This window comes from Theropithecus gelada, chromosome 11, assembly GCF_003255815.1.
Source record: "Theropithecus gelada isolate Dixy chromosome 11, Tgel_1.0, whole genome shotgun sequence".
Classification (NCBI taxonomy): domain Eukaryota; kingdom Metazoa; phylum Chordata; class Mammalia; order Primates; family Cercopithecidae; genus Theropithecus; species Theropithecus gelada.
In genome coordinates, this window is record NC_037679.1 from 101,728,282 (window position 1) to 101,751,461 (window position 23,180).

General features: G+C 51.4%; 1 protein-coding gene across 4 annotated transcripts in view; it reads right to left on the reverse strand.

Annotated features, from left to right (window-relative positions):
- The window catches only part of TEAD4 (TEA domain transcription factor 4), an 84,635-nt gene extending 65,073 nt beyond the window's left edge, over positions 1-19,562 (reverse strand). For 2 of the 4 annotated variants that reach the window (XM_025403493.1, XM_025403491.1), the window contains exons 1-2: positions 19,393-19,562; positions 18,818-18,910 (exon numbers count right to left, since the gene is read on the reverse strand). The gene's annotated coding sequence lies outside the window, so the exon portion shown is untranslated. Of the gene's footprint in view, positions 1-18,817; positions 19,289-19,392 lie in introns of those variants that run through there. The other 2 variants (XM_025403492.1, XM_025403494.1) reach the window with 2 other exon arrangements.
- Between the last annotated feature and the right edge of the window lie 3,618 nt (positions 19,563-23,180).

Genomic DNA, 23,180 nt, shown 5'->3' on the forward strand with positions numbered 1-23,180 from the left:
ACCCACAAAATAAAAAAAAAAAAAAAAAAAAAAAAAAAAAAAACAATCATTGTCAAGTGCCGTGGCTCACACCTGTAATCTCAGCACTCTGGGAGGCCAAGGCAGGTGGATCACCTGAGGTCAGAAGTTCAAGACCAGCCTGGCCAACATGGTGAACCCTTGTCTCTACTAAAAATACAAAAATTAGCCAGGAGTGGTGGCGAGTGCCTGTAGTCCCAGCTACTCAGGAGGCTGAGGCAGGAGAATCGCTTGAACCCCAGAGGCAGTGAGCCAAGATTGCACCACTGCACTCCAGCCTGGGCGATAAAGTGAGACTCCCTCTCAAAGAAAAAAAAAAAAAGACAAAAAAGCAGGCAGTTACTGTTTAATGGGTACAGAATTTCAGTTTGGGAAGATAAAAAAGTCCTGGAGATGGAAGCAGGAGACCGCAGCACAACTGCGAATGTCCTCAATGCCACTAAACTGCACATTTAGAGTTCAAATGGCAAATTTTATGTTACATATATTTCATCAAAAAAAAACTGTTTAAAGTGCACGAGGAGATAGAAGATAAAAAGAAGAGGGCAGAGAAGGAAAAGAGGGACTGCAGGAAACCTGGGCCCAAAATACAGGAGACAAAGTAAAGAGCCTGGTTACAGCTGGAAAGGAAAAGGGAAGGACAGGAGAGTCCCCAGGTCACAGGCAGGTGAGTCCCTAGGGATGGAAGGAAAGGGAATGGTGGAGAAGGAAAGAACCCAGCAGAGAAATGGATTGGGCTGGACTAGGCTGGGCCAGGCCGTGTACTCAATTAGAAACAAACAGATCCCACTGTGATTTCGGAAGGGCCACGGCCTGCTGGAGGCCAGAAAAGGGCCCTTCTCAGAAAATAAGACCAAGAAAACCTAGCTGTCCCGGGGCCTGAGCTCCCACCACTGGAGTCCCTCCCTCATGTTGAGCAGTGCCCCTTCCTCTCCTGAATGCAACAGGTTCTCAGGGAAAGGCCACATGAAGTCTGGGACACATTAAAGGTGCCTCAAAGTCCTGTGACCTGAGTTAAACCTGCCTCTCACCAGCCACGTTGCACAGCTGTTCAGGAACTTACTGAACCTCCCCCAAAGCTTGTTTCATCACCTGTCAAACGGGGATGAGCATTCCTGCCTGCAGAGCCACTGAGGACTGAGAAAAGCAAGTAAAGCCCCTGCAAGGCAACGCACGGCAGCACCATCCCGGCCATCCTTTGGTGTGAGGCCTTTGTTACACCCGGCTTCAGGACGGGACAGGAACGCGGAGCGGGTGAGAGGAGGAGAGGCTCCACAGTCCATCCCAGGCTATGGAGATGTTGGAACAAAAGTCAGAGAGCTGGACCCCTTGAGCAATGCCTAGTCAAAAGAGAGAGGGAAAAGGTGGTACGGGGGAAAGGGAGAGAGAGCAGGAAGCGGGGGGAGGGAGGGAGAGAGAGAGAGACGCGCCGTGGGGCAGAGATGTAGCGTTTGGGCTCTGGACTCGGATGCCTGAGCTCAGATCCTGGCCCAGCCTCACAGGGACCTGGGAGTCCTGAGCAAGCTACTCGACCTCTCTAAGCCTCAGTGTCCTCCCAACCACTGAAGAGGCACCAATGCAATCTCAATCTCCCCAAAGAACTGCTGTGAGGATTGAATCCCATCATGTCCATGAGACAGGAGCACAGAGCCCGGCCCAAAAAGGGGCTCCTCACACATTCCCCGTCATTGCCCTGTAGTCATCACGAAGGGTGATGGAGGGCGGGATGGAGAGGAAGGAGCAGGAGGCCTGCAGGCTAGCAAGAGGGGAGGTAATAAGTCGGTGGAGATGGCCTGGGATGCAGGCCAGCCGGGAGGAGTCTCCAGTGGGAGGGGCAGCTCAGAGAGCAATGGAGGGAGATAAGATTCCTAAATGCTGCAGGCCCAGCTCAGGCCCAACCCAAGCAGTCTCTTCCCTCCCAGCCCCCAGGCCTGGGCAGCAGTGGGGTGGTGAGTACAGGCCTGGCCCCAGTATCCCATCTCCTTAGCTCTCAGGGAGGTGGAAGCTGAGACCTCACCGCCCCCCCAACCACCCCTTCCGCATCAGGGGCGTGGGTATCTGCAGGCCCCACCCAACACATGCAGGAAGTGGGTCAAGGCAAGTGGTGAACAAAGCCCTTGCCCCTGGCCTCCCCTCAGCCTCTGGACTGTGATGAAACAGGTTTAGTTCCAGAACAGCGCCCGGCCCAGAGGCCCCTGGAAACAGGCACCCAGAGGAAGGCCCATCTGCTTCCAAGCGCAGCTTCACCACAGATTCGCGGTGCCTCTTGAGCCAGTCACTTCCCCTCTCTGGGCCTCAGTGCCTTCATTTGCAAAAACAAAAGGTGGGGGAATGTAATTTTAATCAGCAAAAAAAAAAAAAAAAGAAAAAAAGAAATGAGCTGGCCAGGCGTGGAGGCTCACGCCTGTAATCCCAGAACTTTGGGAGGCTGAGGCGGGCGGATCGTCTGAGGTCGGGAATTCAAGACCAGCCTGGCCAACATGGTGAAACCCTGTGTCTACTAAAAATACAAAAATCAGCCGGGCGTGGTGGCACATGCCTGTAATCCCAGCTACTCGGGAGGCTGAGGCAGGAGAATCACTTGAACCCGGGAGGCGGAGGTTGCAGTGAGCCGAGATCGTGCCACTGCACTCCAGGCTGGATGAGAGAGTGAGACTTTGTCTCCAAAAAAAAAAAAGAAGTGAGCTATGAAAACATGGAGGAAACTCAAATGCGTATCACTAAGTGAGAGAAGCCAATCTGAAAAGGCCACATAGTGTATGATTCCAACCATATGACATTCTAGAAAAGGCAAAACTACAGAGACAGTCAGAAGATTGATGGCTGCCAGAAGTGGGAAGGAGGGATGAACAAACGGAACCTGGAGGATATGGGGAACAGTGACACTATTCTGCATGACACTGTAATGGTGGGTACACGTTATTACCATGTGGCAAAACCCATAGAGTGGACAACGCCAAGAGGGAACCCTAATGTGAACTATGGACTAAAATAACGTGCAGGCCGGGCGCGGTGGCTCACGCCTGTAATCCTAGCACTTTGGGAGGCCGATGCGGGCGAATCACCTGAGGTCAGGAGTTTAAGACCAGCTTGACCAACATGGAGAAACCCTGTCTCTATTAAAAATACAAAATTAGCCGGACGTGGTGGTGCATGCCTATAATCCCAGCTATTTGAGAGGCTGAGGCAGGAAAATTGCTTGAATCCAGGAGGCAGAGGTTGCGGTGAGCAGAGATCGCGCCATTGCACCCCAACCTGGGCAACAAGAGGGAGACTCCGTCTCAAATAATAATAATAATAATAATAACAATGTGCCAATATTGGCTCATTAATTGCAACAAACGTACATCAATTGCAACAAATGCAAGATGTTAAGACTAGGAGAAACTAGGGGCAGGGCGAGAATGTATCTACGGGAACTCTGTACTTTCCGCTCAAGTTTTCTGTAAACCCCAAACTACTCAAAATTATAATCTTTTTTGTTTTTAAAGGTTGAGAGTAAGACTATCTCCTCGGGGCCTTTCTTCTAGAATAAAGCAAAAGCTGCCATGACAGGGATACTAAAAAATAAATAAATGGCTGAGCGCGGTGGCTCAAGCCTGTAATCCCAGCACTTTGGGAGGCCGAGACGGGCGGATCACGAGGTCAGGAGATTGAGACCATCCTGGCTAACACGGTGAAACCCTGTCTCTACTAAAAAATACAAAAAAAAAACTAGCCAGGCGAGGTGGCGGCGCCTGTAGTCCCAGCTACTCGAGGGTGGCTGAGGCAGAACGGAGTGAACCCGGGAGGCGGAGCTTGCAGTGAGCTGAGATCCGGCCACTGCACTCCAGCCTGGGCAACAGAGCGAGACTCCGTCTCAAAAAAAATAAATAAATAAAAATAAAAATAAACAAATAAATAAATACAAAATTTAAAAAGTAAAATAAAGCAAAAGTTATGAAAATACAGTACTTGATAGGCACAAGTACTGAACCAAACCAGTTGGCTTCACTTTAAGTAGGCGTGTCCTAGGAAAATGCAGATCTGAAAATATTAATAGATTTAGCCCGGGAGTAACTAACAGAAGCTTGCCCTGGAATCCCATCAAAGCCAGCACACTTGTTTCCTCAGCCTTGGGGGTGGGTTTGCCCTCAATCAGCTGCTGTCTCAAAGAGAGGCAGGAGGGTCCCACCCTGTCAGAACCCAGGGGTCAGCCCAAACCAGGTGTCCAAGCAGCACAGGCACCCTGGGTGGGGCCTCAGTGCACGCCCTGCCCAGGGAGGAGGAGCTAGGCAGAAGAGGGAGTCTCCACATCAGGGAACGCCTTCCAGGACCCAGAGCCTCAGGGAGCCACAGGACATCCTGGAGGCATCGAGGCAGTAGGAGCTCCAGGAAAGTAGGACTCTTCAGCTCTGCCCTGCTCTCCAGCCCTATGGCCTAAGCACCTCTAGAAAAGCACCTGCAACCCCGGGGGAAGAATGAAGACTCGAGCATCTGGACTGGGCCACAGCTCTGAGGACACAGGAACAGGTGGGGTTAGAATGAGCTTGGACAAGAGGTGGGAGGCGGCATCCATCCTGGCCTTGGTCATTTTTCATAGAAGTCTTCTGTCCCAGAGCCACCCTGCCTGGTCAGGGATAGGAAGGAAGATTATGATGTTTCAGATATTCTGTTAATAGCTCAAAGCCGGACGGGCACGGTGGCTCATGCCTGTAATCCCAGCACTTTGGGAGGCCGAGGCAGGTGGATGGCCTGAGGTCAAGAGTTCGAGACCAACCTGGCCAACATGGCGAGACCCCCCATCTCTACTAAAAATACAAAAATTAGCCAGGCATGGTGACTCAAGCCTGTAATTCCAGCTACTCAGGAGGGTAAAGCATCTTGAACCTGGGAGGCGGAGGCTGCAGTGAGCCAAGATCGTGCCACTACACTCCAGTCTGGGCGACAGAATGAGACTGCGTCTCAAAAAAAAAGAAAAAAGAAAACAAAAATAGCTGGAAGCCTTCACTTAGACCCTACGCTGAGGTTACCATCCCAGAGGACCCACCCTGACCCAGAAAACTCACCCCCACTGCCTCTGTCTTGCACCAGCCACACACCCAGTACCTTACTCCTGCAGGCCTGACGGTTACCGTACCTCCCATTCCAGAGGGCACGGTCATCGGTTTGGAAACAAGGCCATGGAAGTGGTTGAAATGTAGGCTGGACATGAACATTTGTTTTTCTGGATGGGACCAGCCCAGCCTGACCCAGCAGGCCATTAGCAGCAGACCAGGTGCAACCCGCCAGGCGGGAAGGATGCCTGGCAAACCAAAATTCCCACCTGTGCCTCTCATTCTGAACCATGCTCTATGCTAGGAACAGAGCTTCTTGGACTCCTCTTTTTCATAGGTCATTCTCTAGGTGTAACCCACTTCTCATTCTGGTCCCATCTTGCACTCTGAGAAAGGCCACAGTTTGGGACACCAAACTCTTGCCTCACTTTCATCGTTCCTCACTCCCATCATCTTCTGAAGATTTTCTCCATAAATTAATTTTCTCCAAACATCTGTAAATCACATATCTGACTGTCCTGACAAACAACCTGTATCCAGAATATTAAAGAACTCTCAGAACAACAGCTGGGAATGGTGGCACACATCCACAACTGTGGGAGGCCGAGGCGGGTGGATTGCTTGAGTCAGGAGTTCAAGACCAGCCTAGGTAACGTGGCAAAACCCCATCTCTACAAGAAGTACAAAAATAAGCCAGGCATGGTGGCATGTGCCTGTGGTCCCCACTACCCAGGAAGCTGAGGTGGGAGGGACACTTAAGCCTGGGTGGTCAAGGCTGCAGTGAGCTATGACCTTGCTGAGTGAAAGAAGCAAAGACGCAAAGAGCTACGTAACTGCAGGATTCCATTTGTGAGACATTCTTGAAAGGCAAAATTACAGGAATGAACAGATCAGTGTGGCCAGGGGATGGCATGAGGGGAACGGGGAGGGATGACCTCCAAGGGGCCACTGCATGACGGAATTGTTCGGGGGATGGAACTGTCTTGTACCTTGATGGTGGCGGTGAAAACACATTCTGTGCATTCGTCAACACTTACTATTTACCAAAAACAGTCATTCTGTGCATTCGTCAACACTTACTATTTACCAAAAACAGTGTATTTTGCTGTATGTATGTTATAAATTTAGGGGAAGATTCACTCTATTTTATGGAATGAGATGTTATTCTACAGATGCAATGGCTCACGCCTGTAATCCCAGCACTTTGGGAGGCCGAGGTGGACAGATCACCTGAGGTTGGAAGTTCGAGACCAGCCCGACCAATATGGAGAAACCCTGTCTCTACTAAAAGTACAAAAAATTAGCTAGGCATGGTGGCGCATGCCTGTAATCCCAACTACTCGGGAGGCTGAGGCAGGAGAATTGCTTGAACCCAGGAGGCGGAGCTTGCAGAGAGCCGAGATTGCACCACTGTACTCCAGCCTGGGCAACAAGAGCGAAACTCCGTCTCGAAAAGAAAAAAAAAAAAGAGAAATGCTACCTGATTCTAAATAAATAAACAAATGTAAAATAAGACCTTCTTATCCTGCCCAGAGGGTCAAGGTCAAACACACCCTGTTCATAAAGCCACTTGGCCAGGTGTGGTGGCTCACACCTATAATCCAAGTACTCTGGGGGTCCGAGGCAGGAGGATGGCTTGAGCCCAGGAGTTTGAGACCAGCCTAGGTAACACAGTGAGATCCTATCTCTAGAAATAATTTTTAAAAAATTAGCCAGGTGTGGTGGCACACGCCTGTGGTCCCAGCTACTCAGGAGGCTGAGGCAGGAGGATTGCTCGAGTCCAGGAGATCAAGGCTGAAGGGAGCTGTGATCACACCACCACACTCCAGCCTGGGTGGCAGAGTGAGACTCTGGCTCACGCCTATAATCCCAGCACTTTGGGAGGCTGAGGCCAGGGGATCGCTTGAGGTCAGGAGTTCGAGACCAGACTGGCCAACATGGTGAAACCCTGTCCCTACTGAAAATGCAAAAAAATAGCTGGGCATCATGACACGTGCCTGTAATCTCAACTATTTGGGAGGCTGAGGCAGGAGAATCACTTGAACCTGGGAGGCGGAGGTTGTAGTGAGCTGTGATCGCGCCACTGCACTCCAACCTGGGTGACAGATGAGACTTCACCTCAGAAAAAAAAAAAAAAAAGAAGAAAGAAGATGTAAAAATAAAACCCGCAAAAAACATAATACCCACTTATCTCCCCTCCTCTCATCACTTCATGACAATAGCCCTCAAATCACTACATTTCCTCTGTCTTCTCAAGGATATTTCTCTCTCTTCCTCTCTCTGTCTGCTTCCCTCTCTCTTACACGAATTCACATAGACATATACACGCTTGTCAAAACCCCACCCATTCTCAAAGCCAGTTCAGCTGCCTCCTCCTCTTGGGACAGAATCAATCGTCCTTTACCAGGCACTGCCACATACCCTGCTTGTGCATGTTCTTTCATCTAGAAGCATGTTACTGCTAGCTTCTCAGTCCGTTTCCCTGCAAGCTCCGTGAGGACAGGAACCAGGGCTTCCAATCCATACTCCCGCTGCACCTAGCACAGTGCCAGGCACACCGTGGGTGCTGTGGCTGCTGTGGATTGAGTGAGGGCACATGCAATCGGAGGGAGCTGATGCCAAGAGAGGAGAGCTGGCCGTGCTCTGAGGAGGTATGGGAGGCACTAGTACAGCTTACTTCTTCTCTTGCATAAGCAGCAACTATTGCTTCAACCTCCAAGTGCTGGAAGTGACCCCACCTCTCATTCCAACATGAGGTCATGCAATTTATGATGGAGCATTTCCGAGGATGCTTTTGCTTCCTGCGTGCCACCCAGCACAGTTCAAGCCCCGGGCAGACAGATGCTCAGGACGCACCTGCTGAGGGATGGGAACCTGTCTTGTCATCAGGATGCTGTCATTTCTCACTTCCAGAAGGCAGGCGCTCTTTACAGCAACGAGTAGATTAGGATCTTCGGATCTGAAGTCCGTTTCATTATGGAGAACTACCACCGTACGGGCATAGGCTATCAGTAACTCCACAGGGCCACTCTACAATTGGGTTTTTCCACACATATCATCGACCCCTACCTCTCACAAATTCCAGCTTCGATAGTTTTTAAGAACCATTTATAGGTCCTTAAGTTATTTGACAAACACTTACACAGTGGTTATTATGTGCCAGGGAAAGAACTAAGCACTTTACAGATAGTAACTCATTTAGTCTTCACATACACCATATGAGGTTGGTTCGATTAACCTTATTATCCCACCCAGGTGTTAAGTGGCAGAACAGAGATCCAACCAAGCCACACTGTGCCAACCACGGCCACTAGCCCCACGTGGTTACTGAACACAAGAAACGTGGTTAGTCCAAACTGAGATGTGTTGTTAAGTGTACAATACACACTACAGTTCTAACGCTTTGTGTGAAAAAAAGGTAAACTATCTCACTGATACTTTTTACTACTGATTACATGTTAAAATGATAATATTGTAGACATAGGTTAAATAATATGTTATTACAATGCATTTGACCAGTTAATTTTTCCTTTCATTTTTCAAGAGACAGGGTTCTCGCTATATTGCCCAGGCTGGTCTCAAACACCTGGGCTCAAGCAATTCTCCCGCCTCAGCCTCCTGAGTAACTGGGACCATAGGCAAAAGTCACCGCACCCAGTTCTTTTTACTTTTTAAATGTAGTTCCTAGGCTTACATTGATTTCTACGGGACAGCACCACTCCGGAGTCTGCACTGACAGCCACTACTCTCTGGGGTTGTGGGGGGTCATCTTCCCCATCCTGCAGCCTCAGGGCAGGACCCAGATTCCGCTTGTTCCTAACACCGTGCTCACTTGGACAAAGATGACGGCAGCCACGCAATAATTCCCTCATCTCCCCATTCTGCTTCCTCTGACTGCTCGGACACTGCACCCTCGTCCCAAGCCTTGCCTCCAGCTCCAGGTGCAGCTTAGCGCTACCTCCCTGTGGCAGGAATCCTGAAGTGTCAAGGTGGGAAAATGTTTCACACATCATCTAATGGAACCCCCGCATGCTGACGTGTGGAGAAACTGAGGCCCAGGACCACAAAATCTTCGAGGAAGCAGTGGCCCTGGGGGTGACCTAGTCCAATTTCCCAAGCAGGGCAGAGACTCCTCCAAAGCGTCCCTAACAAGTTCTACATAATGAAACTCTATGTGCCGCAGTCCTTTGGTACCTGTGGGGGATTGGTTGCAAGGCCCCTAAGGATACTGAAATCCAAGGATGCTCAAGTCCCTCACAGAAAATGGTATAGTGTTTGCATATAACTTACGCACAACCTCCCATGAGCTTTACATCATTTCTAGATTACTTATCATACCTAACACAAGGCACGAACATCACTTCATTTGCATGGACTCAATGCAGCTTTCAGTGAGCAGCAAATTCAAGTTTTGTTTTTTGGAACTCTGTGGAGTTTTTTCCCCTGAACACTGTCGATCCAGGGTTGGTCGAATCCATATGGAACCCACAGATACAGACGGCCGACTACAGTTTTATGTGGTTCTACATAATGAAGTAATAGACTTCAGGTCAGAAGGACCTTATCTGCTGCTGCTGCAAAGTGTGCCTACCTTCTAGAAGTGGGAAATGACAGCACCCAGATGCTGGGCGGGTTCTAAGTCCTCATCCAGCCTCTGTTAAGACACTCACAGGCCTGGCACAGTGGCTCATACCTGTAATCCCAGCACTTTGGGAGGCTGAAGCTGGAGGATCGCTTGAGGCAAGGAGTTTAAGACCAGCCTGGGCAAGAGAAAGATAGCAAGACCTTGTCTCTACAAAAAGTTTTAAAAATTGGCAGGCCATGGTGGTGCATACCTGTTATCCCAGCTACTTGGGAGACTGAGGCAGGAGGACCATCTGAGCACAGGAGTTTGAGGCTACGGTGAGCTATGATCACATCACTGCACTCCAGCCTGGGCAACAGAGCAAGATCCTATCTATTAAAACAAAACAAAACAGGCCGGGCGCGGTGGCTCAAGCCTGTAATCCCAGCACTCTGGGAGGCCGAGACGGGCGGATCACGAGGTCAGGAGATCGAGACCATCCTGGCTAATGTGGTGAAACCCCGTCTCTACTAAAAAATACAAAAAAACTAGCCGGGCGAGGTGGCGGGCGCCTGTAGTCCCAGCTACTCGGGAGGCTGAGGCAGGAGAATGGCGTAAACCCGGGAGGCGGAGCTTGCAGTGAGCTGAGATCCGGCCACTGCACTCTAGCCTGGGCGACAGAGCGAGACTCCGTCTCAAAAAAAAAAAAAAAACCAAACCAAAAACAAAAAACAAAACAAAACAAAACAACAAAAAAACACCAACCTGGGAAACACAGAGAGATCCTGTCTCTGTAAAAAATAAAAATTAAAAAAAAAAAAATGTTAGGCAGACGTGGCATTCACCTGTGGTCCCAGCTACTGAGACCTGAATAACTGAGAAAGCTGAGGTGAGAGGATCACTTGGGCCCGGGAGGTTGAGGCCACAGTGGGCTGTGATTGCAACACTGCACTCTAGCCTGGGTAACAGATAAGACCCTGTCTCACAAAAAAAAAAAAAAAAGGACTGGGCGCGGTGGCTCACGCCTGTTATCCCAGCACTTTGGGAGGCCGAGGCGGGCAGATCACCTGAGGTCGGGAGTTTGAGACCAGCCTGGCCAACATGGAGAAACTCCATCTCTACTAAAAATACAAAATTAGCCAGCCATGGTGGTGAATGCCTGTAATCCCAGCTACTCAGGAGACTGTGGCAGAAGAATCACTTGAACCTGGGAGGCGGAGGCTGCAGTGAGCTGAGATCGTGCCATTGCACTCCAGCCCGGGCAACAAGAGCAAAACTCCGTCTCGAAAAAGAAAAAAAAAAGCCACATGTTTGAGATCAGATCACTGGTAGGGGGTAGGGGAAGACCCATAAAAATGGTGAGCTCAATACTTAACAGCCCAGGATGTATAAACTTTCCAAAACCAGATGTGGCTTCCAATGTGACCTGAGTGTCACAGAGCTTAGTGGGTTAAAGCTCCTTTGACATAGACCTTACCACAGCACTGGCCCACACAGGCTTATGGTTTAATGGGGCAGTTTAAGAGTCAGACTGACCTGGGTACAAACTTCAACTACAGTATAACTTCTACAGTGTCCCCTCCGTAAAGTAGAGGTTAAAAAACAAAACAAAAAAAACAAACCAACCAACCCTTTCTCACAGGGCTAAGAGGATGAAATGAGACGATGGAGGCAAAAATGTCTAGAATAATGGTCTAGCACCTAGTAGGCACTAATATGTTCATTTCCCTCTCCCTTCCTTCTTCAGCCAAAAACCCCAGGCCTTTTCCCGCAACATGAATTAATAGTAACTCCCACTGTATTCCAGACTTACACAATTAATGTTTTGAACTTAAATGCAGGATTTTACACTTAGACCTATTAGATTTCTTCTTGAGATAAGTACATGTTCAACATTGCTCAATGTCAAGTAATTTTTAAAAGCTAAAAACTAAAAACAATTTTTTAAAGTCAGTAGGGTATAAATATAGTATAGTCATAGAATGAAATGTTACTCGGATCCTTAAAATTATGGTTTTAAATAATTTTTATGACTTGTACTATTACCCATTAGATAGCATTCAGCAGGGAAAAAAAAGGATAGAGTATAATTGCGATTATGCTAAAATATATAGATTTGCACGAACACAAATTTGGAAGGACATTCACCTAAATACCAGCCGCCCCGAATTATAGTATTATGTATCATTTTGTTTTTTCCTTTATGACTTTCTTTATTTTCCAGGGTTTCTACAATGTACGTGTATTAATTTTAAGAGAGAAATATTCTTAAACTTCATCTTTCTACTTAATGGCAGCATTCCAGTCAATTGAGATGATTATGAACTCCGGTTCTATCAGCCAATGTTTGCCACCCTCAACGCCCATAGAAGTGAGAAACAGGGCCGGGTGCGGTGGTTCACTCCTGTAATCCCAGCACTTGGGGAGGCCAGGGCAGGTGGATAGCCTGAGGTCGGGAGTTTGAGACCAGCCTGGCCAGCATGGTGAAACCCCATTTCTACTAAAAATACAAAAATTAGCCAGGCGTGGTGGCTGGTGCCTGTAATCCCAGCTACTCGGGAAGCTGAGGCAGGAGAATCGCTTGAACCCAGGAGGCGGAGGTTGCAGTGAGCCGAGATCGCGCCATTGCCCTCCGGCCTGGGCAGCGAGACTCCGTCTCAAAAAAAAGAAATAGGCCGGGTACGGTGGCTCACACCTGTAATACCAGCACTTTGGGAGTCCAAGGCGGGCAGATCACAAGGTCAGGAGTTCAAGACCAGTCTGACCAATATGGTGAAACCCTGTCTCTACTAAAAATACAAAAAATTAGCTGGGCGTGGTGGCATGTGCTTGTAATCCCAGCTACTCAGGAGGCTGAGGCACGAGAATTGCTTGAACCCAGGAGGCAGAGGGTGAGCCAAGATCACACCACTGCACTCCAGCCTGGTGACAGAATGAGACTCCATCTCAAAAAAAAGAAAAAGAAATGAGAAACAGAAGACACGGGCCACACAGGCTCCTGGGAGAGGCTCGTATCTATGGAAAACATAGAGGACTAAGCCAAAGAGAGCCCTGCGGCACATCGCGGGGACCTCCTCACAGTAACACAAGCTCAGGAGTCAGGAGTCAGCGTCCAGTGTAGTGGGTCAAACAGTCACACAACCACCTACCCGCTGGATCAGCCAGACCACATTGCTTTCTCTTGTACCAAGAAGATCATTAGACTGAAAAGCCTCACTGAACATTCCTCCGCTCAAATTAGAGTTCTTTTCTCTAAGATTTGGTAGAGTGAACCCATATCGGCTACTAGGTATCTCAACTTCATGTTCACACTCTCCACAGATTGTTTGTTCAAAAATCTAACCAAGGCTGAGTGCAACCATGTACACCTGCAGTCTCAGCTACTGAGGAGGCTGACGTGGGAGGACCGCTTGATCCTGGGAACAAGGCTGCATGAGCCATGATGACCGCATCACTGCACTCCATCCTAGGTGACAGAGCAAGACACTGTCTATGATCATAATAATAATTTTTTTTTTTTTTTTTTGAGACGGAGTCTCGCTCTGTCGCCCAGGCTGGAGTGCAGTGGCTGGATCTCAGCTCACTGCAAGCTCCGCCTCCTGGGTTTACGCCATTCTCCTGCCTCAGCCTCCCGAGTAGCTGGGACTACAGGCGCCCACCACCTCGCCCAGCTAGTTTTTTGTATTTTTTAGTAGAGACGGGGTTTCACCGTGTTAGCCAGGATGGTCTCGATCTCCTGACCTCGTGATCCGCCCGTCTCGGCCTCCCAAAGTGCTGGGATTACAGGCTTGAGCCACCGCGCCCGGCCAATAATGATAATTTTTAAAAATTTATTACACTGAAATTATTTTTGATAATATTAGAGTTTAAGAAAACACTAACATTAACTTCACTTTTTTTCTTTCTTTAAGGTAGCTACTAGAAAATTTTAAATTGGTAGGGCATGGTGGCTCACACCCGTAATTCCAGCACTTTGGGAGGCCAAGGCAGGAGGATTGCTTGAGCCCAGGAGTCTGAGGCCTGGCTGGACAACAAAGCGAGACCCTATCTCTACAAAAAAACTTTACAAATTAGCCAGGTGTGGTGGCGTGAACCTGTAGTCCCAGCTACTCAGGTTAAGGCAATGAGGATTGCTTGAGCCCAGGAGTTCAAGACTGCAGTGAGCCATGATTGCACCACTGAACTCTAGCCTGGGTGACAAAGTGAGACTCTGTCTCAAAAAAGTAAAAAATCATTAAAAAACAAAATCTAACCTAGAATTGGGCAAGGAATCAATTCTAGGAGTGTGCCCCTTCCAGGGTCCCCATCTTGCTCCCTTGAAGAAACAAATCAAGGCAGCATGTGTTGTCTCCACTACTCCTACCCTCCTTCCAGGTCCTGGCAGTGCTTCTGGGGTCACTCCTACACCTTCTCTGGGACCCCAAAGCTGGCAACCTGAACTCAGGAAAAGCAGCTCATGTGGTCTGACTCACAATTCTCCCAGGGCAAGCTGTGGCCTTCTCACAAAGTCTGGTCCACCCTTACAAAGATGGAGGCAAGATAAGAGACCTCCGCCTCCAGAACATGCCACCCGCTGTCTCGCTCTGCCTGTGGCTAAAGAAACCCCTCATGGCCAGGCAAGGTGGCTCACGCCTGCAATCCCAGCACTTTGGGAGGCTGAGGCAGGTGGATCACCTGAGGTCGGGAGTTCAAGACCAGCCTGGCCAACATGGAAATACCCTGTCTCTATTAAAAAAAAAAAAAATTAGCCAGGTGTGGTGGCGGGCACCTGTAATCCCAGCTACTCAGGAGGCTGAGGCAGGAGAATTGCTTGAATCGGGGAGGCAGAGGTTGTGGTGTGCCAAGATCACAGCATTGCACTCCCGCCTGGGCGACAAAAGCAAAACTCCATCTCAAAAAAAAAAAAAAAGAAATCCCTCATGTTGTCCAGCGACCCCAGCCTGGGACTCCCTGCCCAGAGCTCTGCCCACAACCCAACATCACCGTTCCAGCCACAATTGCCCAAGGCTCACTGCCAAGGTGGAGGCCAGCCAGGGAGCAACAACACCGGCCTTTTATCCTGTCCAGGATGATTCACAAAGACAACTCAGGGGCTTGAGGGGAAGGGGAAGACCAGGTCCTGGCAGGGGCAAGCGTGGCACGAGAGGAGGCTGGCAAACACGAGACTTGTACTAGTAAGACAGAGCGTAAAACTCAGCACAGAACCAACACTGAGCTCCAGCTTCACGCTGAGTCAACAGCCCCCTTTGGAGGAGGGCCCCACCCCAGAGGCCCACCCTATGTGTCATCAGCCCCTCCCCAGCGCCCTCTGCACTGCCCCCAACCCTCTACCGGATATGCAATCCCATCCCCCAGGAGGGTCACCCCTGCCTCAGCACAGCTCCCATTTCCTGCCCCTGGTGACTCCTCTGAAGTCTATTGTTCCCATGAAGTTTGGGTCAAAGGAAGCAGAGTCCCCACCCATGGGGGCCCGCCTGCCTACGCCAAGCTAAGGAGCCGGCCCCCGCTGCAGGGAGCCTGGCCCATCCTCTGGCCCTTCCAGCAGCCCCCCTGTATGAAATGCAGGAGGAGGTAGGCATAGATCTTGGAGACCTGAGTTCTAGTGGAAATTTTCCCAAATATCCAGTCCCTAGCAGCTGAAGGCCCCAGGGCCAGATCACACAGGTGTGATTAGAATCTCCCAGATAGGAGCCAGAAAAACCAAAAGCAAGGGAAGAACTGTCATTTCAGAAGGGGGTCCAGGCAAAACCGGAATTAGAAGAGAGGAGCTGGAGACTGTGTGCTCCCCAGTGCCAAAGCCCTGCCCCCACCTCCACCTGGGCCCCCCAGGCTGCTGACAGCCCCCTCACCCCCCTTCACTGGAGAGCAGCTGTTCAGCTCCAATTTCAGAGCTTTAAAGGGAGCTGTCGTCCAACCCCTGCCAACAAAGGGTCATGGGGGCAAAGGAAGACAGGCAAGGTAAAGCCACCCTCACAAGCCCTGAATTTCCAACTGCCACTGGACTGACCTCAACTGCAGGAAAGGCAAGGTCCAAAGCTGGGGACCAACGTCCTCCACTTCCACTGGGAAGGAGGAGGAGGAGCTACAGGTTTGGCAACAGGCATTGCTTTGTGACAGTCATCGGGGCAAGACTCCAGAGTGGAAATCAAAGGAGGTTGTGACATTTGCAACCCAGGAGATCTAAAAAGATAGGGAGAACCTTCACCTGGCGGCTCATCAAGGGGAGAGGAGGGTGTGTTTTAAAGACCCGAGGGCCCCTTCCAGACTCCACAGATAGTACAGTGAGATGGCTCCTTCCCCAGAACAGCTAGGTGCTTTCTGCCAGGATGGAACAGAGTATTTCTGCTCCTACCAACCTTATCTGAGCCACAAGGCACAGCCCAAGTCAGTCTGCTCCAGCTTCCCCGCCTGTTGTATGAAGGCGGCTGGGGGGAGTAGGGAGTGCACAAGCACTGCAATCCACAGGGTAGGAGACAGAACGCCAAAGGGAGAGCATCGGTTCTAATCCCCGCTCTGCCACTCGCCAGGGTTGCGGCGTTAAGCAAGTTACTGTCCCTCTAGGGGCATCAGTTTCCTCATCTTTAAAATGGGAGACTTAGGCCAGGTGCAGTGGCTCACGCCTGTAATCCCAGCACTTTGGGAGGCCGAGGCGGAGTTCAAGACCAGCATGGCAAACATGGCGAAATCCCGACTCTACTATAAAGTACAAAAAACGTCTAGGAGCGGTGGCTCACGCCTATAATCTCAGCACTTTGGGAGGCTGAGGCGGGCAGATCACCTGAGGTTGGGAGTTCGAGACCAGCCTGACCAACATGGAGAAATCCCGTCTCTACTAAAAATATAAAATTAGCTGAGCATGGTGGCATATGCCTGTAATCCTAGCTACTTGGGAGGCTGAGGCAGGAGCATCGCTTGAACCCGGGAGGCAGAAGTTGTGGTGAGCCAAGATCACACCATTGCACTCCAGCCTAGGCAACAAAAGCGAAACTCCATCTCAAAAAATATATATATATGTATATAAAACTAGCCGGCCAGGAGGCTGAGGCAGGAGAATTGTTTGAACCCAGGAGGCGGAGGTTGCAGTGAGCCAAGATCATGCCACTGTACTCCAGCCTAGGCGACACAGTGAGACTCCATCTCAATAATAAATAAAATAAAATAAAATAAAAATAAAGTAAAATAAAAGTGAAATAAAATAAAACGAGGGACTTAGATGCTGACATTAGGGTATCTAATAATGTTCAGCAAGCTTACCCTGGGGCCAAGGCAAAACTGGAATCAGAAAAATAGAAGCTGGGACTATGTTCTCTGGTGACCAAGCCCTGTCTGTCCCCCTCCCTCCTGGCCTGGGCCACTAGGACCCTGATTCCTAAGGATGCAGAACACAGTGTAGGCCTGGCTCATAGTAAATGCTCGGTCCATGTTTGCTAAATAAACATGATAGACAGGGCAAGGTTTCTCAGATGGTGCTCAGAGAAACACGAATTCCAAAAGCACTAATCCCTAGGAAAAAGAGGTTCTTACTGAAACAAGCTTAGGAAACACTGGATACAACAGCCATCCTATGGAGTCCGTGGGATGTGCCAGGCACTGCGCTACTGCGTGGGGGCTCTGCAAACATCGACTTTTCACAGGAAACTTTCTGGACAGACAAGCTCCCCTCCTATTACCCACCAGGTAACAGCCTGAGAGCCTTAAAGGTAGTGAGAGACTCAGAATTTGTACCCTGGTCTGCCTGACACCAAACCTGTGCCCTTTCCACTCCATCAATGCTGCTTTTAGACCATCGCACACCAGGCTGAAGAGGTGAGAGGATGAGGTGTTTCCCACAAGAATATCTGAATCCTCAGGGTGAATGGAGGAGCGAGGACAAGAACCCCCAATCCCCGAGACAGTTTCTGGCTCCTTCCTTCCAAAAAGCCCTACACATTATATCCACGTTGAGGCCCTCATGCAACAAGCTACTCATTCCTCTTCTCAAAGGAAGTGCTGAATGTCTAGCAAGTTGGAAAGAATGAGGGATTCTTCTACTGGGTTACCTGGTTAGCTCCAAGGAGAGTTAAACCAGGAGAAAGTAGTTCAGGCTGGTATACCTCCCTATCTGTTTGTCCTTGGGGGCCAACTTAAAAGCAGTATTTACACAAGTCTCCAGATTCAAAACTGTCTCCTGTTTCTGAGGGATCCATCCCAACACACCTTCCCAAATCTCACTCACCCATCCCCTCCCCCAAAGGCAAAGATCTCAGCTTCCTTCAGCCTCCTGGCTGGAAGAGGCAGGTGGAGACAGCTTCCTTCCAGCTCTGCCCGGTCCAGGGGAAACGGAGCCTGGAGGCCACGCACTCCAAAACCACAGCCAAATTATCCCTGCACTCAGGCAACCAAAGACACTGACTCTTGCCCACGGCTATGTAGGGAGGAAGAACAGTCCTAGCCAGAACCAATATCCTCGAAGAGAAACACATACTCAAGAGACGTGGCATCACACACCTACTCAGAGATACTCACACTTTCAGAGAGCCCCTTCTTACGCAGACACATACACACACTCTGTCACTCACGTTCAACACAAACAAATACGCCCACTGGAAGCCAAGGTGAGTCACACGTGAATAGATATCACCCACACAGAGACTCAAAGCGAGGGAGACGCGCAGTCAGTTGTCACACAGATTCAGCACAGACGCAGTCCGTCCGCGGGGCCTCAGGTGCCTGAGCGCAGCGGGGGAAATGATCACTTTGGGGTTTGAAAGTTCTGCTCCCTGGATCGATTCACTAGTCTCCATCAGGGAACACAGCAGCTTCCCAAGCCCTGGGGTGTAGGACCTTTTGCAGGCGTCCCCCCACTTTCGCATCGCCTGTGCACTTAAAACAGGCAGTCCGCTTACCACCAGGTCTCTCCCTTCCAGGCTCAAAAAGGGCCCAGCAGAAAACGGGCATGGGTGCTGAGTCTCTTCTGTTGCCGACGCTCTCGGTTCTGCCTCTCCGGTCCTTTCCACACCGGCCTCCCTCTTCCCCAGAGTCCCGAGTGTCCACCCCCCCTTACCCGCCCCTGGAGCCGCTTCGCCTCCACCAGCCTCAGTTGCGCCGCCTCCACGTGCCTCGCTCTTCCCAGTCTCCTCCCGAGAGGGAGCACCGCACTCACCGCGCAGACTCCTGCCCTCCGGCAAAGTCCCACCAAGTCCCCGCTCCCCAGCCTTACCGGTCCCAGGGTTCGGGAAGGTGGGATGTGTGCGCTAAGCCAGTTCCAAGGAGTCCGCCCCGAGCGCCAACTCTTCTGGCCGCGGCGATCGCTCTGCGGGGACGACAGGGCGTCAGCGCGTAGAGCCGGGCTCCGGCCGGGGCCGACGGGCGGCGCAGTGAAGGCGGGGCCGCGGGGCCAAGCCCACCCCGCGCCGACCGGCCCCGGTGCACCCAGCGGAGCGGAGCGGAGCGCGCGGGAGGGAGGAGTTTTCCCAGAATGGGACTGACGGGAAAACACGGGGATCCCTATTCCTGGAGGAGTGAGTCAACCGGGAGCGAGGAGGGGAGCGCGGGGCGGACGGGAGGGAAGCGGGAGAGGGGCAGCGAGCAGCGTCGGAGCGCGGAGGGAAGCCAGAGGTCGGGACGGAGCGCGCCGGGGCGCAGAGGTCCGAGGCGGGAACGCGGGCCGCGGAAAGAAAAGAGCAGCCGAGCACGCGGCGCGAGCGGTCGGCTGCGGCGGCGGCGGCGTGGGGCGCGCGGCCCGGGAGGGCGCCGGCGGGTGCGGCGGGCGAGGCGGGCGCGGGCGCCTCTCACCTGGCGGGACGCGGCGGCGCCGGAGCTGCGGCCCTCCCGCCCCCCGGCCTCGAGTGTGCGAGGAGGACGCTGGAATGCGCGGAATGAGGGCTGGAATGAGATGCGCGCCGCGGCGGGAGGGAGGGAGCCGGAGGGAGTGGCGGCCGGGCCACCGGCACCTCGGGGAGGAGACTGCGCGGAGCGCGGGCGGGCGAGGGGCCGGGCCGCCGGGGCGGGGCGGGGCCGGGCCGGGCCGGGCCGGGGCGGGCGGCGAGGGAGGGGGTCGAGGAACCGCGGGGACCCCTCCACCCCGGCCTCGGCTGCGCTCCCCACGCCCACTCGCCCTTCGATCTCTCCGCTCCGACTCTTTGCCTGCTGGTTGCGCGCCCCGCGCCCTCCCGTCCTGGCTGGGTCCCGACTCTCTTTCCCAGGAGCCGAGAGCCTTCCTCTTTGCCGGGGTGGGGCTGTCCCGGGGGGAGGTGGACGGGGCCCGGCCTCCCGCCCCGCCACCCGGCGTCCCTCCGCACGAGTCCCTGGGAGGCCGGGGAAGGGGCGGGCGCCCGGCGCGCAGGAAGGGCTGCTCCCTTCCCTGCGGCTCCCACCAAAGGACACTTGCTCCGGGGAACCAGGAAGCAGGAACTCGCGGGCTCCATTCCCGGATCCGCCGCCAGTGCCCCCTCGCTTGCCCTCCCCGGCTTTAGCCCTTTCCGTTTTTCTCTTCTGCCCCTTGGGCATCTGTAAAACTGCCACTACGAGTAAACCACATGGGAGAAAGGGCACTCGGTTTGAAGTCCATGTGGCATGCCCTGAGACGCCTTTTGGGCTCAGTGACTCAATGAATATTCATCTAATATGTATGATGAATCCAGATACTGTGAAGACCAGGATCAGCCCTCAGCACCTGCCCTCAAAGAGCCCAGAGTTTAGCTGGGGAGGCCTCGGAGTATACTGCCATCGGCGAGAGTCTGGACTTCAGACACACATGCCCAGGAGTCTCTTGTTGGGGCAGGGGGTGCTGGAAACACGCTGGGCTCCTTGTTTGGAGACGCTCAGGACAAACGGGCTTAAAGCAGTGTGCTGGCAGACAGCGCCATCATCTACCTGGCCAGGAGACTGAAACCAAAGGACTTTTGGCTTTTTCCAAAAATCAAGTCCAAACTTTTCTGGGGCGTTATCACTTAGCCTTGTGTTGGGTGGTTGTCTAGATCTTATCTCCCTTGCCAAACAGAAACTTCCTTGAAGACAGAGTAATGTCTGATTTATCTTATCTTTCACACAGAACCAGCCTGGTGCCTGGGATAGGGAAGTGCATGATAAATGCTGCGTAAATGAAAAACAATTGCTACCGTGGAAGATATGGCACCCTATCGGTGCCAAAGTTGTTTCCAAGAGAGGTATTCCAAAAGTCTTTCAAGCAATGACGCCATCACTGAGCTAAGCATCCACTCCTGCAAGGTGAAGGCGTTGAAGACGCAGCCCTCATTTGAATAGATGAATTGTGGTATTTTTATTAAATAATGAGTCATATCAAGGCTTGGTCACGCCTCATGCACATGAAAAGACCAAAACACAAGGCAGCGTATCAGCACCACGTGAAGTACACACTAAGCACCAACTATTTAATTCAGCAATCACAGGGGGCCGCGGTGGCTCACACTTATCATCTTAGCACTTTGGGAGGCCGAGGCAGGTGGGTTGCTTGAGCCCAGGAGTTCGGGGCCAGCCTGGGCATCATGGTTTCCTGCACCTGTAGTCCCAGCTACTCAGGACGCTGAGGTGGGAGGATAGTTTGAGCCCAGAAAGTTGAGGCTGCGATGAGCCGTGAATGCATCACCGCAAGCCAGCGGTGATGACAGAGCGAGACCCTGTCTCAAAGTAATTAATAATAATTATATGAATTCAGCAATCATTTGAGTGTTTGTTGACTTTGACACCCCACTAAGGGAAGGGGTAGGTCCCTTTCCTCAAGTAGTTCCAGTCAATTATGCAGAGTTCAATGGGAGCGCAAGGGCAGGAACAGTGAAATCCAAGTTACAGTGCATTTGATCTCACTTTTGAGGATAAATGAGGGTTTGCCAGACTGAGGCTGGAAACCCCATTTAAGACACGTGGAATAGCGCCTACAAAGGTGAGGCAGCCAGTCTGCTGGTGTGTTTAGCGAAGGTTTGTAAATGGGTGTGACTGGAGAATAGAGATGTGGATAAGAAGATGGAAGGTAGTGGATAACAGACTTTGAAGGTCATTGCATGCCATGCTGAAGATTTGGGCATCAAAAAAGACACAGATGTGACATAATCAGCACCACCATCAGGAAGGCCCTCTGGCAACAGTCTTGGGGTTGGACTGGAGACTCAGGGTGCCCTAAAACTCAAGCCGTGGTCCTGAGGTTGAGGAGGAGGGGAAGGAGCTAGGAAACGGTTCAGATCATTTGGCTGTGTAGTGAGAAAACAAAAATCGCTAACTTTTAACAGCTGAACAATGGTTGGTGTCAGTAAGTGAGATAAGAATTCAGGGCTGCGCGTGGTGGCTCACGCCTGTAATCTCAGCACTTTGGGAAGCTGAGGCGGGTGGATCACGAGGTCAGGAGTTCGAGACCAGCCTGACCAACATGGAGAAACCCTGTCTCTACTAAAAATACAATATTAGCTGGGCGTGGTGGCGCATGCCTGTAATCCCAGCTACTGGGGAGGCTGAGACAGGAAAATCACTTGAACCCGGGAGGCAAAGGTTGCAGTGAGCCGATATCACGCCATTGCACTGCAGCCTGGGCAAAAAGAATGAAACTCTGTCTCAAAAAAAAAAAAGCAAACAAAAGCGGAGCGGGGTAAGGTCGGAGGGGGATCCAGCCAGGTTCAGGGGACAGAGAGGAAGGCAGGACAGAGTCCAGAGTGGAGACAGGGAAGCAACCGCAGTGTCACGTTCAGCATAGACTGCTGAGAATGAACCTGGAGATCTTTATTCCTCCCACATCTCAGCTATCCAAGATATCAGTGATCCAAGCTGGAAAGGTGTATCTTCAGGATCTTGACTTTCTGGCCCATACCCTTACAGTCTCCTGGAGAGCTCTGGAGCTGTTCAGGAACATCTAGGTAAAGGAAAGTTAACAGATCTACAAATTCTGAAGAGTTAAAGGCAAGGTGATTTTACCCACACATCAGCCCTTCCCAGGGATGTTTACATTTCTTTTTTTTTTTTTTTTTGAGACGGAGTCTCGCTCTGCCGCCCAGGCTGGAGTGCAGTGGCCAGATCTCAGCTCACTGCAAGCTCCGCCTCCCAGGTTTACGCCATTCTCCTGCCTCAGCCTCCCGAGTAGCTGGGACTACAGGCGCCCGCCACCTCGCCCGGCTAGTTTTTTGTATTTTTTAGTAGAGACGGGGTTTCACCGTGTTAGCCAGGATGGTCTCGATCTCCTGACCTCGTGATCTGCCCGTCTCGGCCTCCCAAAGTGCTGGGATTACAGGCTTGAGCCACCGCGCCCGGCCACATTTCTTAAGGGACAGGACCCTAATTCACTGACCCTCAGGAATGAGTCTTTTGGTGGAAATATTTCAGCTGTCTGGATCCTACAAATGGATCCTCAAGCTTGATGGACTGTGCAGGAGGAGGAGGGTAAGGATGTGTGCAGGGCCGGGTGGTTTCATGTAGGGGTATTTGTGTTGGCTACATTCCAAAGTCAAAGTTAAAAATCACATTAATTGGGCACAGTCAGGTCAGTAATTCTAGTACTTTGGGAGGCCAAGGTTGGAGGATCTCTTGAGCCCAGGAGTTTGAGACCAGCCCGAGCAATATAATGAGACCCTACCTCTACC